A 13,918-nucleotide genomic window follows, 5' to 3' on the forward strand; every position below is an offset into this window, starting at 1 on the left:
AATTGAAATCGCACTTCTCAACTACCAAAGTAAGGGCGCACCACACAGTGACCAATATCTACTCTAGTTGGTTACTACCATTCTATTGATTAACTCAGTGTAATAGCATAATATAAATTGGAAGAACAACGAATGTAATTCACAATTTGTATAGAAACAACAAGAAACCATATAACAATTAGTGAAACCAGAATGTACACTACCTCTACCACTGCAGTCCCTGCCAAAGAGGAGGGCCCTTCCTCCTTAGCAGGGTGCAGGAATAACACAAAAGTAATTAATGAATCAGCTGAAGAGTAGTAACAACATCACCATAATGATTAATATTAAAACTAATTCAAGGTTATAGAAGCAGAGTAATAGTACTCTTCTATATGTCATCCTTGTACATAGGAAATCAAGTTTCTTTTATAGTTATTACATACCCAAAATCAGAAACAGATCAGTTATGAGAATGTCATGATTCTCATGCTAATAAAAAACAAAAGTAGTTACAACCTATTTCTAAATACAAATATACATTAGTTGGGATTGCAACTGCTTGGGTTTGTTGCTTCCAAAATAAACAATTCCTAATGCCGATAGCTATTATGTGGAATAGTACCCACACTTGCTAGCTCTGGTACAATAGTATCCTGCGAGTGAAAAACGGTTCGGGATGTTATGGAAATCGCTGGTGATAACACCCTTGGTGTAACATCATACCTTTGTATCAGCGCGTAGTGTAACAACATTCAATGTGTAACAACAACCTGTAACAACATATAGGGTGTAATGATGAAAGTCTCTACCCTACTCTGTAATTGATCAACGTTTCCTGTTTACTCCATAACCTTGTTCCTGCGAGCAACACCTGAAAAGGAGAAGAGATTCCCAAAATACTCCTCCAATGCTCACCCCAGTTAGCCACAAAAAGGAATAAGGTATCATATTATTTAGTAAAACATGACAAAATAACATGATAGTACAATAGGTTATAAAAGTGAGAAAAATGGTGATTAATCATGTAAAGTTCATAGGCCTGGAGGATAAGAGGATCAAAACTGGGAAAGAAGGTGCAGAAAATAGGTAAAAGGTCACACCCAACACTAAGCAGTCCCTTTCTTTACAATTCTAACAAACTTTGAAGGGTTACTACATTAACTTCCACTTGTTTCTCCTGTACCTGAATGATTCTGTCTTATTTTGCTTTTCAACTTCTTATTTCCTCCTTCGAACTTCTCAATGTGTCTGCTAATTCAGAAGAGTTCCCACCACTATTTTTCTCATCTGATCCATAGGTAGAGTCTTGTGAGCTATAATCTATGATACTTCTAGTCATATTTGATCTTCTTCCTATAATTATACCATGTTAGCTTAAGCCAAAACATAACATAATCAACATACCTCAGTATTGTTCAGAGGAGGATATCTCATCTACAAGATCAACCATATTAGTGAAATACATGTATAAACATAATCATAGCATTACATAAACATAATCTCAACCATCAACAAGTTACCATGCATGACTATACCAACCACATACCATAACCTCATGCATAATTACTATAACCATGTCAATTTATGCATAATGACGTATAGACCTTGACTTGCATAACAAGTGGATAGCCAACACACACTGATGACAAATACATCTAACAACAACACCATCCAATTGCTCATGGCGATACAACTACCACCATTTCAACATAAAAAGTACATAGACCACAAGCATTAAGAGAACATATGCGACCAACATGTATGCATCACCAACACATTCCGCCAATCTAGTCCAAGCGGTGAACCATGTTGTGATACCACTATGTAACACCCTCCTTCCACATTTACCTAGGATAACCTATCCACTTGGGTAAACATGTGATAAAGGTTTACTATGATGTGATTCAACTCCCCATGTATAGTTAAGGAAGTGGAACTCATAAAACAAAACCAATCTCACCTTTCTCGGAGCTACAAAACCTTTAGGAGACAACCAACCCTCCAAGGTGGCCAACCCCTAAGACAAATTGTCATTTCACTGGGGGAGACTAGGAGAGACTGAGATAAACCCCTAGTCTCTCCAATGAAAAGCCATGCATGTGACTAATACCCTTCATTCGCTCCCACAATAAGGCATGCATGAGACTGTGGTTGTTTTCAGGAAGTTTTAAGCGAGCGACCCCGGATTATGTGCCACTTTTTCAGTGCTAGGTCTTAGGCATCTTCGATAAAATTTATCAAACTTATAGAAATGATAATTAATAATGAAGGAAAGCTAATAATCCAAACATTGGTGCAAGGACTTGATTTGAACCCTACTATCCACGAATTGTTTTTTGTCAAACATATCATAAACATGTAATATACAAGTCATAACCACAAATTTTAGCATAAGGGTCTCATACTTATCTATGAATCATCAAGAAGGACTAAGGCCTTATCACAATAGTTGCATTATCATCTGTTAGGTCATATATTCATTCACATGTCTTGTACTAATCAAATCATGAAGAGAGCCATAACCAAAGTCTGTCATGAACCATGCTTATAACCAACATATAACCAACATAATAACAAGAGTAGAACAACCATAGAACCCATATATTATCAAGTGCATTTACACATGAAATACCAAAGGAAAAGGAGTTCTTATTAATGTATGCATAAGCCAACTATGTCAGGAACTTCCATGAACCACCCAACCATATATTGGGTTGAACCAAATATTTCATTTAGCCAATCACCCCCATACCATATTCCAAGCATGAGCGTGGGACTCACAATAGGACCAATCAAGGCTTCCTCATCTTTACCATATATCTACTAAGGGATTCCTAGGCATGAAACTCTCATCAGTACAACAGGGATTACCACAATCCCACCCAATAACTATGCCCTAAACAAGCATGGATGGCTCTTGATCTCTCCACCAAAATCATAAGGAGTTTGTCCATCTCCACCTATAAGCTTTACCGTATATCCCGCCACTTACCAGTCAAGGATTCCTAGGCCTAATGAGGCTCCACCCTCTAGGATTTACTGTATATCCCTTCATTCACAGGTTAATGATTGCTAGGCCTAGCAAGGGCATACACAATCAGGCTTTACTGTAATCCCACCTTCACCGGTCTAGGGATTCCTAGGCCTTGTGTTTCTCCCCTGAGATCACCCCACTCAGTTTTGAAACCATCTGATAATCCAACTTAGAAAAAACAAGAGAACCCCATCACACCATGGCTATCCAAAAATGGAAAGGCAAGGCTGAAAGCCCCTATCACACCTGGCAAAACCCATGTCAATGATAGCAAGAGAAACAAAAACACACATGAATGTACCATGCATTCCAAAACTAGCAAGGGAATCATACATGCAACTTGATACCTGCAAGTAATCACATTGTATCCGCTTGAACACAACTCTTCCTTACTTGATCATTGCTTCCTATTGCTTTATTTTTCTTCCTTTCCCTTCTTTCCTGAATGCTATAGTACTCCTAGAATACTCTAAGTGTCCAAAAGTATGAGAGCGAGAGCATAGAGAGGTAGCTCAAAAAACAAACTAACAAAAGGTTGTCAATTGATCCTCATAAGCGTTTTTATTAATGATACTTGTAGAAAATGAGGAAATTAGTGACTAGTTGACAAAAAAATTTACTCACCACAACCTTTCCAAGTGAAATACTACCAAAAATGAGCAATCTTAAGTGACCCAACTAAAAACGACTAACATAAACAACTAATTTAGTCTTAGGTTAAAATATACAACTAGATGATAAGTAATGCAACTAAAAATGACTAACGTGAATGACTAATTTAGTTTAGGAACAAAATTATGACTACTTAAAAGGTACTACAATAATACAAATTAGTCATTTATGTTAGTCATTTTAATGGTTCCACTTCAACAATCTGGTCTTACAATTGATAAGCGATTCAAAGGTTGTTATAAATTGGCTGAAAGTTTATACTTCCTTGAACATTCTTTTATTGGATCAATAGATGATTAGAGTTATGGAGTTGATTAGAACCTTCAAGGTTATATCCTTTAATCACATTCACAAGGAATTAAATTCAAAGGCTTACAACTGAGTCAAATAAATTATGAATAATATCTGCAAAGAGAAGAATACATTATGGAGAATAGTAAAACCAACCATCTTCCTCAATATTAGATTAACACCTAAGCTAACATTGCAAAAAAAAAAAAAAAACCAATAACACAACTTATAAATATATTTATACCTTCTTTACTCTTTAGTAATTATGAAAAATTAAAAATAAATATATAAATTTATCTATAGTTTCTTCCCCACTTTAATTATGACCATTGTTGACTCCTAAAAGCCAAAAAAGATGTCTTCTAAAAAGTCCTTTACCCAACAAACCATAAAGTGAACTGGTAAAGTTTTGAGTCAACTATCAATTCAAGAGTAATACCTTATTTTTCAAGAGTAATACCTTAGTTGTTTGGAAAATTTAAAAATTACTCTTTATCTTCTTCAAGAACCAAACCAAAGAGCCTTTTACCTCAACTACCCATAAAAATGAGCCGGTAAAGTTGGCAATCAACTATCAATTCAAGAGTAGTACATTAATTGTGTGGAAAAAATAACAATTAATATTTATCTTCTTCAAGCACAAAACAAAATAGAGATGGCCTACTTTGAATATATAGTAATTTAATTGCCAAGCAAAATATATGCCTAAATTACATTCGATATTGTGTCATGTGTCTATTCATATTTTATTGCACTGGTTCTTATCACTAGTTTGCCAACATGGCACACAAGCAGGCTTAATTTGCAAAGGAATTGATATTATAGACCAACAAAATTGTCATAAGTTTTTTGGTTCTAGTTGTAGGGCTCAAGCATCTTGATCCTAACAAGAACGCCTCAACAAAGATGACAAAATGAAAGGAGGAAATAAAAAAAAATTCATCGGCCTCAGATACTCACAAATCCTTATGAGGTATTCATCAGAAACCCTTGTGAGGTATTTATCAATATTTGAAAATTCTTGTTCCCCATCAAAATCAAAGAAGATACATGATTTTTAATGGTAAAATCTATGTTTACATCAACCCTTGAAAACTAAATTCAGGGATGTACACCAAAATTACTAGTTATTTATACTTTAAGAATGTGAACTTTTCTTTCAAAACCTGGACCAAAAAAGTATTGAATTTTACCTCAAATTCTAGACTAGTGAATCCTTTGTTATCTTAACAATTTACCCAATATTCATGCCACAACATTTTGGTTTATTTCTTCTCATACATTGATTTTGATTTCAAACTTTGAATTAATTAGTCATTTACTTTTTTGTCTCTATTTCTAGCTCCAAGGTCATTTATATTAATGTTGTTCACTTAGTATTCCTACCTTTGGATCTGTAACCTTAAATTCATTAAGTTTTCTTTCAAAATTTGAGGCCAAAAACCTTTTCTATTTGAAATTTCTCCCCCTATACTCTAGAAGCATTGCAATTGGTCTGAATAATTATAGCACCACAAGTAGCCTATTTCCATGGGCATGAGGGCCCTCAAAAGATGAATCAATACTCACATGCACTTCCTTCATATTCATGTGATGGGGTACTCTTCTGTCAAAATATGTCCCCAACTACTTGTTTGTGTCTTCGAGGAATTGGACCTTGGTAGGTGGCCTTCCACATCACCATATTAATTTTCTAATGAAACATATCCCCATGGACCAAACCATGAATATAGGAATCATTTATCCTCTTGAAATTGTTCTCTCAGGGTTGCTACTATGGATTTTTTGAATAACATTCCAAATCCCACCCTCCACCTCCCAAAAGTTAAAATTTTATGCTCCTTCATGGAAAAAATTTCTAACAAATTCAAAATTTTCAATTTTGTGTCTGAACTGTAAATTTTTGCCCCTTAAATTTTAATTTATACCTTGCAAGTGCTTGATCACACCACTCTGTATTACTGCTACAAATGTGCTTTGATGGGATTTTAGCTATAATTTTCATTATGACAAAATTTACATGTTTGTAAATGTGTGAATCCAAACTGTTGCTCCCATTCCAATTTTGCATGCTATGTATGGATGAGAGACATTTGTAAGGTTGAATCTTTTTTATCTCCATGTAGACTTATCAATATTTGTTTTGCTACACATCCCAATGTTATTACACATATGGTATTTTTCTAATCACTGTATCCTTCTTTTTATTCTAGTTTGATTGTTACAACCATGTTTTTTGGATTGTGATTCCTTTCTCTTACACGTTGTGATAGTTTGTGATGTTATATATATAGATAATATTGATGTAACCTTTGAATCAATTGGAGGGTTAGAATATGGTAAACAAGAACTTTATGAGTTGGTTATTATTCCATTACAGAGGCCTAATTTGTTTGGGCAGTGAAAGTGCCTTAGTCCTTCAAAAGGTGTTTTGGTGTATGGCCCTTCTGGAACTAGGAAAATATTACTTGAAAAGGAAATAGCAAGAGAATGAGGGGTTGTTTTCATCAATGTAAGGCTAGCCAATATAATGAGAAAATGGTTTGGGAATTCTTAGAATATTGGTATGTTAATATCCCTCCCTTAGTTTTTTTTAAGTCTTACAAGCCATTTCTTGCATTGGTGATATCTTGTTTTTATTACTTTTCTCTTTCATGATGGTAATTTGATAATTGTTGGGTCATTTTTGGCATGTTCTGATAATTTTTGTTTTGGTATATATTGTTAGGATAGTATACTATATTCTCTTATTTATGATATATATGGATTTCCTTGAATTATCATACATGATGGAAAATAAATGTCTTGCGGTGCTACAATTTAAGGATGTGAAAAGATATCACTATAAATTTATTAAAATGTTCGAGCTAAACACAATGGTTTTTGATATGGAACCAATCACCTTAGCAAAAAATCCTCTCATTTTTTATTACTTATTGAATTTTGGGAGTATCCCAAAGTGCAAATCTATAATGTCTTTTATGCAACTAGATTGCTAGCACTGAAAACCATCTTTACATTGGATAGGTGAACATCTTGATGATCCATATCCTATTGAGCATAGCTTTTTTATTCATTATTTCTTTCATCGTAGCACCTCCAATAGATATTGATGGCTTTCATGAGCCTATTTCTCGTTCTCTTATTTATGGAAACAATATTACCTCTGACGCCACTATTCCTACCTTTGCAACTATCAATTTTCATTTCTATCCCATTGCAGAAGTAGATTTTGTTGATGAAAGACTACACATCATGGACCCTATGAACCAATCATTCATGTCATTGATGTAGTTCACACACGACACAAACATTTGATGGTCTATCGTAGTCAGACACTCTATGATGGTTTTCATAGATGCACAACCTATAACAATGAGTTGAATTCTATTTCCAAAGCTTGTAAGCAATGAAATGATTATATTCAAGCCTACTATGGCATGTTGCACTCACATTCTTATCTGAGTGTTGAGAATGATACTTTCCTCACACTTTGTTTGATTCTCTCTTTAAATTATCAACTCAAAAAAATGCATTAGTTATATCTATTAGGTGTGAGATTGATATCCTTCTATCAAATACCAAAGACATCTTTTATATCCTAGATAGATTTATATTTTCCCTCATTTTTCTCATTACCTTTTGTTATATGTACGTGTGGAGATGCAAATACCTTTTTCATATTTTAAGGAGGATCACGATCACAACATTGTAGGTGAGTAAGGAGGAATAACCTTTTGATTTGTTTGCATATATTTGATCTCTTTTGGCATATTCTAATAACATTGCTCATCATTGATGTCACATAATCATGGCCTCTTGTGTTCCTAGGAGGTTAATCATTTTTCATTCTATTACGTTAACTTGAACATTAAACGCAATTTGAAATATCCTTCAAATGCATGAACATTAAAAAATATTGGCAATATGCTCCATCGAAGGGCCACTTTGATTTTCTTAATTGAGCTGAGAGGCTCATTCTACAACCCAGTGTGAAAGTGATGTGTAAGTATGCCTGTGCTCAGCTTGGGATTGACACGTGTCCCCCTTAAAAAAATATCTAAATAGAAAAGCAATGTCAACGATAATAAAAAAGAAAAAAGAATATGCTTTACATGTTTAATTAGTTTTCCATATGACTTAATATAATTTCATGTAAAATAGTTAGAAGTAAAAAAAATGTGTTGAGTAAAATGTTTAAACCTTATATTTTTTTAAAATATTTTAACACTTTATTTAAAAAAATATTGAAGCAAAATATCTTAATGTTGTATATAATAAAATATCCAATATAGATTATGGATAAAATATTTTAATATGAATTAATGTTGACATATAATTAAAAATTTATAACATTCAAGAATAAAATTTAAACAATGAAAAATTGCACCATTTTTTTTTTTGCAATCTAAAATAAGTTTGCACATAAAGGAATTTGATCCCTCTGGGCTCATGTTAGATCTGTGCTGAAGATCGATCTATGCTGATAAATATTAAAAATACTTTTAATTTGAAAACACAAACTAAAATGATTTATAATTGATTAAATATTTTTTATTTTTTAGTATAAAAAATAGATTAATTATTGAAAATCCATATATTCAAAAAATAATAAAAATTAAATATTAAAAATACTTTTAATTTGAAAACATAAACTAAAATAATTTTTAATTGATTAAATATTTTTTATTTTTAAATATAAAAAATGGAATAATTATTGACCATCTAAATATTCTAAAAAAAATAAAAAATAAATCCCAGCAGCAACTTTTAACTAAACCCAACTCAAAACAAATTAAAAAAAATAGTGTTTGCCACAAAACGTTAATGAGATTTTGGCGGCACTTAACAAAGATTATGATTCTTAAGGGTTTATAAAAACCCCTTCTTTTTTTATATGATTAGCTCTTTTGGGATGGGTTGGAGGAGAACTGGCTTTGCCTCAGGAACTGTAGTGGACACAATCTGTTTGGTATTGACAATAATTTGAAGCTCACCTCGAAGCTATTGAAAGAAGTGATTGAAAGTTGTATTCCACTCTCTATATTCTGTCGAGAGCGTGGGGTTGCAGAGAATACAACATTAAAAAAATGACTAGCTATTGGTTGACATGATGGATGAGTTGTTTGACTAATCTGAGGGCACTGTCCATTCTTGGAATGGCTATTGTACCACTCCCCCCTCCCCTTTCGAGGTCTGCTGAAAGATCTTGCTCAAAGGCCCTATATGTGGCTATCCCCTAACCTCAAATCTTAGCACCAAGAAGGTCGGATAATCAGATCTGGCAGGATGCGATGCAATGGATCTAACTCTTGATTTGCGATGACGGAGCTTGCCCTTGGAAGGTAGCCTCCCCTGATGTAAGGAAATGTTCCCCAACTACCAAATTTTATCTCTTCCCCCACAATTATCGATTGGATTGGCGCGGCTTCAATATGACACATAGAAAGGTATATAACATCAATGATCCTATTGATCTTAGCTAATCTTCCTCGCATGCTGGAGTTAGTCTTCATCTTGTGAAGATGGATCTGACCTTTCCTAAGAAGCTAATAGTTGATGCAGGTTTCCAGACATCGCCAGTAGTGGGATGACCTACCTGGGAAGGTACATCATTCATTGCGAACCCTGATGGAGTTGCTTATACGCAATCCCGTACTGGACGATACCCCCAAAAGGCCCGCTCCCAACATGCTCTAAGGGACTGAGGGATAGAGAAGGTATTTGACCTAGCAAAGGAAGAGACATTATCAATAACATATCCTTTAGCAGTTCCAGTAAGATATCTATATCCATAGGCATAAGTAGTTATTGTAGCAGCTAATCCACCATCATCGGTATAGGTATATGAGGGAATGCACTGAATGGGTCATCACCTTGAATAGTAATTCGGGGAAATCAAATAAGTTTTATTCAATTAGTTTTTTCTTTAGGGAATGGGTGATGCTAAGTAATGAATCACACCTCCTGAAATGGACAAGTTCAACCTAGATATGGTGATATATTATGTATATCAATATGTATCTATTTCAAGATCTAGAGATTTTAATATTTATTAAGGAGGCCATCATAGAGAATTCGAGGAAAAACTGAGAAATCTAGTCTCCAATTCATATCTTCTAAAGACTTTCGGGTATATTACAGCCCGAGTAACCCTCGTAGGAGCATGAAAATGCTTTAGCGTTAAGTGATTTCTAGGTCGAAGTTCTAGGAGGGTTATAGCTCTGTTGAATAATATATTTGGGAAAAACTGGGAATTCTATTTCATTCAAAAGAGTAAGTTCCATATCCACACCCCTTAGTCCATATAGTCAGTTCCATGAAGTTCAAGCTTGTCGTAAGCCATATCGTGTATAGTGCCTTAAGCAGTAAGTTTCATATAGTTTAGTACAAGCACTTTCTACTATGAATAACTCTAGTCTCAATTCCATCCAAACACCCCTGGACATTGATGGAAAAAGAATATGTTTCCCGCAATGGAAGTCGTAATATATATGATAATAGGTTGAATCAACAATCTGCTCCAGGACCGGGGGGAAATGGAGACATGATGGAAAGCATCTCTCTTTTGGGGATCTCAGTTTCCAAATAAGAATTTGTTTCATGGGTCAATCACTCACTCTGGTTGATACGAAATGTGTTAAAGGGCATTCATTATTGGCTTGTCTTCAGTGCGATGCATGGCCTGTTCCATTTTATGAGTGGCTTCTCGGGCGGGAAATGGAAATGTATGAATATGGCTCAGCCATGAAACATTTATGGTGAGCTCCAGTATTGTAGCAATAATGCTACAACTCCTGGGGCTTCCTGTCTCTTAATTTTATCAACCCGGTAGTTCGTACAAACTTGGAAGAGACGGTGCTATATGCACAAGTACTAGCTCTTGTCGCAGCTGTCACTTGGTCAGCTAGCACAAGTCCGCTAGGGCTCAAGCCAACTTCTATAGGCTCTTAGAAGAAGCTTGTTAAATGATGGACGAAAGCTATTCTCAAAGGAAATCTAATTTACTTGACAAAAATGAACTGAAAGCAAATCAAAGCATGTAAACCTAGGAAACCCTAATTTGACTAGTGTAACCTCTATAATGCAAAGAATGTGAATGAAACTTCTACCAATGCTGCTATTACCTCTAATAAGTGAAAATGCATGGATCTAAGCTACTTGCATCATAAAAGACATGTTTTTGTATTTTTTCTTTAAGTGGATGGAATGATTGTGATTTTGTGCTTATTAGGGTTTGGTTGTGCAGATGGGATGGAGCAGGAAGGAAAGCGTGGGAAAGGTTGGGGAGGCTAGGAGAGGTCCCCAGGGATCCTTAGCATCCATCCACAGAGGTTCCTCACGTTCAGAATCTCAGCAACCGAGTGAGTGGCCTCCTACAGGATGTCTGCAAGGGATCCTACAGGAAACTCAGAGGTTTCTACAGGAAGTCTACAAATTGCTACAGGATGACCTACCGTGGGTGTTTGAAGTGATGGAATGGTAGGGGGAGATATGTAAGGTAGGAATAAGGCTGGTGATGGCTCAGAAGTGGAGGAATAGGATGGGGAATGAGTGTAGGAAGTAGGTTGGAAGATAGAGGGCTATGTCAAAGAAAGGGCTAGAGAATGAAGTTACGTGAGGAGTGGAGGACTTTGGGAGTTAACAGAACGGAGCAGAGGTCAAGGATGTGGTTGCATGTGTGATCAAGATGAAGGAGGAGGTAATGGAACGAGGGAGAGCAGTGTAAAGGAAACAAATGGCTTATGACTGTCACCAAGACAAAGATTCATTAACCAAGGCTATCTGTGCTATGAATTCGATGAACAGCAATCCAAAGCGTGAAGAGAAATGTGCATGCAGCTGTGATGAAGGTGTGTAGTGCAGGTGTGAAGTACATGAAAGAATCCAACATAACCGTGACTGTGTTGCAGCAAGCACAAAGTAAAGAAATGCGTATTTTTGTGGTTGGTATAGGCTGCACTCCAATCTCCAAACAGAGATGGTAGTGGAGGCTTTCTCAACCATTTTCCTTGGAGCTCCTGTGTGTTATCAACCTGTTAATCTAACTGATGCAACTAAAAACATTTCAACCATAAGCTAAACTCACTCAAATTCATAAAGCTAACTCAGCAAACCTATAATTTCAAATTGCATGGTAAAGCAATGAACTAAAGTGCGGAAACAAAAAGAAATTAACATTACAAAACAGAGGAGGTCTATTGCTCTCTTAAAAACTCAGAATTGGATCAAAAGTTTCCTGTCTTTATTGAATAATCATGAATCTAATGACATGCCAAAACTGGCTTACAAGGAGCAAAAACCGAGCTACAACATGACTAACCAAATTGACTAACTAGATATCCCCAAATTGACTAACTAGCTACACAAAATGACTACCCACTAGCTAACCAAAATGAGGCCCCAAGCCTTCTTATTTATACAATTTGAGGACCCAACAGTCCTCCTAAAAGTTAGGGACTTGGCTGCCCAAGACTTGTAGTTAACAGCAGTCCAACTTGACTTGCTTGGTTTCCCTTGAGCTGATTGATTCGGTGGCCCTTGAACTCCGAGCTGATGGTGGAGAATTCGAGGTAAGGGCCCATAAATGAGGGGGACACCTTCCTACAAATCCTCTAGCTTGTTCTCCCACGAATTTGGCTGCCAAGTGCTCATTAAGACCTTCCATTTTGTCTCCAAGTTGACCAAAAAGGCTACACAAAGCACCCATTAGACTTGTTGGCATAATGACTAACCAAATTCACTCTATTAACACAAATATAATCAAAAACATGCAATAAACAAATGAGAATGGTGGATTAAGTCAAATTAGGAGGTTGGATGAGCCCAAATATTTGTCCATTTTTGGGGCTCATCATCACCCCCCTACTGAAAGTGTTGCTCATCCTCTGAGCAACCAAATCTCTCTCCTCGTCTTTGATGGCCCTGGTGGCTTCCTTGGCTAGCATCTTGGCCGATTTCTCCTTTGGCTTCCCTCTTTTCCAACTTCCCTGTAGAAACTGTTCTGTCTTCCTGTAGAAACAGACTCTGTCTTCCTGTAGAAACAGACTCTGTCTTCCTGTAGAAACAGACAGCACCCCTGTACCTTGCCTGGCTGTGGCCGATTTTCCTTGAACTGTGCTGCTACCTGGAAGCTGACGAATCCAACTGACGCAAGCCTGGAGCTTGCCATACCCAGGAACTTCATCGCAGTTCTTATCCAAATGTATCATCATTATCTACCCAAGTCAGAACCTCAATAATTGGCGAATTCAAAACTATCACTTTGCAGGAGCTTATAACATGTGCCTTCAAACTCAAACTCAAATCTTGTATATGCGCCTTCAATATCAGATTCAAAGACCAATCAAACAAGTGCGCCCATATTTGCATTCAACTCAGAACAAATTCGGATTCCCATATAAAGCTCTGACTAAATAGTGCCATAGCGAATATTTATTAGAACTGCACTTTCTAACATATCACAACAGCGCGAGGAATCCATAATAAATCTGGATATGTTAACAAAAGTGATTACCTCAACAACGCCTCTACAATTCACCCATTGACTCTACCTGCACACAAGTCGAGGTGTAACCATTTCTTCATGATTTGCGCCTTTGATTTCTTTGAATATTTGGACAGTGGTATGCACGAGGCTTCTGCCAGCAATTCTATTCCTTTGCAAAATTCTTTACATATACTCCAGTAAACTGCGTCTTTCCAGTGACCAGATCAGCTCAGGGTTATGCCATTTGATCAATCTACATCATCAGCGTTCAACTCCGGCAAACGCATTAACTTTCTGGGTCCATACCCCAGCAGATCGATTTTTAAAACTGTGCTCAATATAATAATTCAACAAATGCATTCATTCTAAAGTTAATGACAGCGTTCAGTAAATACAAACTCATGAATCCAATTTCAAAAAGCTCCTATTCAAGGCTACGGCCTCAGTAT

The sequence above is a fragment of the Pinus tabuliformis genome, chromosome Q (assembly GCF_031772625.1).
Source record: "Pinus tabuliformis cultivar Carrire ecotype Pingquan chromosome Q, CPIR1, whole genome shotgun sequence".
NCBI lineage: Eukaryota > Viridiplantae > Streptophyta > Pinopsida > Pinales > Pinaceae > Pinus > Pinus tabuliformis.